Genomic DNA, 1,982 nt, shown 5'->3' with positions numbered 1-1,982 from the left:
TTGTGATGGTGACCTTGAGCAAGGGCGATGAGAAGTCAGCCATCATGATATCTTAGAGAAGAGCTTTCCAGGCAGAAAGAATGACAATCAAAAAGTGAGATTTTACAGTGATTTTATAGACCATTATAAGACTTTTATTCTAAGTAACATCGTTGTAGATTTTTTTTTGGATTTATTCAGAGACAAGAAGATTTATACTTTTATAAAAATATAAAAAATTTTAGATACAGTATATAAGTTTTCATGTATGTTATCTTCACAGAATATTAGGGATAGTGGCGAGTTTTGGATGGCTCACCAAACTCCCTTATTTTTAAGTCAGAGAAAGAGAGGCCCAGAGAAATGAGATGTTTTCTCAAGGTCACACTCTTATCTGGTGGTAGAGCTAGGGCTAGAATTCAGAACTCCAGTGCTCCTCACACTGGAATTTTTCTTACTTGAATTATTCATAGTAAACACTCTGAATTCATTCTGAATTATGGTGGGAAATCACTGGAGTATTTTAAGGAGAAAAGTTCATGATTTGCTTTACTTTTATAAAGGCTCATCCTGGCCACCATGTGGAGAATAAATGTTATTAGGGAGAGTGCACAAGCGGACACAGAGAGACCAGTTAAGAAGCCAATGTGGTATCCTCTAAACCTAGAAAAATATCTGTCAAATGAAAAGATGAATAAATGTAGATAAGCCCCTCACAAGAGATCAAATATTATCTCCTAAAAGTAGTGTTTCCCAAAAAGTGATTGGCACTTATGCATTTGGAACAGTTAGAAATACCAAAGGAATCGTAAAAATGTAGCCCCTTGGGATTTCCACTTTTAGGAAGATGTTGTAAAGGTATTTTTCTTGATTCCTCCCACTACGTACAACTAAAATGATGAACATTATACATAAAATAAAAACAAGACGACTCTGAAAGGTGGAGAGAAGGAAGCAGACTAGCTAGGGACCTCAGGACCCTAGAAAAGAGATGCAAGTGAGTTCCTGAGTTTTCTTTCTGCCTCATATATACCAGACTTGGAGTTGAATAATATGACAATCCAGAAACAGCAAAGAGCACAAAAAAAATAAGCCCCAATGAAAGCCTGCTCTCTCTAGCCAATGGACGAGAAAACGGGCAGCCTAGAGAGACAGAACACTTTAAATAATAACTACTGTACTCCAGATAAATACCACAGAAAAAAATTGTAGCCTCACCTCCACCCACACCAGCAAAGGCTAAGTGCAGAGCCTACTTACACCCTCATGAGGCAGTAATAAGGTGCCTCAACACCCCTGCCAGAGTGGAGTCAGAGAGAGCCAAATAGAGAGCTGCAACTTTCATCTCCACCAGCTAGGAATAAGGTCCTCCCACAGTGCCAGTGAAGACTACTGGGGAGCTTGGAATTCCACCCCCTCCCAGCAGTAACCAGATACCCCTCCTACTCCCCACAGTGGGTAGTATCAGAGAAGGCTCTGTAGAAATTCAGGAATTTCACTATAGCAAGGCCACCTCCACCATGGTGTCAGTGGAAATTAAACAATAACCTAGAACTCCCACCTTGACCTAGCAGTAAGAAAGAGCCTCCCCACTCAGATGTCAAAAGAGGCTAAATGAGAAGCATAACTTCTAACTCCATTTGGTAGCAATGAGGTAGCACTCTTTCTTCCCCTACTATAGCAGTGTCAGATACAGATAAATCAGAAGGATTAAATAAGATCCAGAGTCTCATAATAAAATGTGCGAAATGTCCAGATTCCAATAAAAAATTACTCATCCCACCAAGAACCAGGAAATGTAAAACGGGATGAAAAAAGAAAATCAATAGTTGCTAACACTGAGATGACAAAAATGCTAGAATTATCTGACAATGATTTAGAAGTAGCCTTGATAGAAATGTTTCATTGAGCCATTCTGAACACCCTTTAAACACATTTTTCAAAAAGTTAAAAGCCTCAACAAAGTAATAGAAAGTCTTAGCAAAGAGAAGATATAAAGAACC

The sequence above is a fragment of the Pteropus vampyrus genome, unplaced genomic scaffold, assembly GCF_000151845.1.
Source record: "Pteropus vampyrus isolate Shadow unplaced genomic scaffold, Pvam_2.0 Scaffold97, whole genome shotgun sequence".
NCBI classification, from domain to species: Eukaryota; Metazoa; Chordata; class Mammalia; order Chiroptera; family Pteropodidae; genus Pteropus; species Pteropus vampyrus.
Note: the sequence above shows the minus strand (reverse complement) of the source record.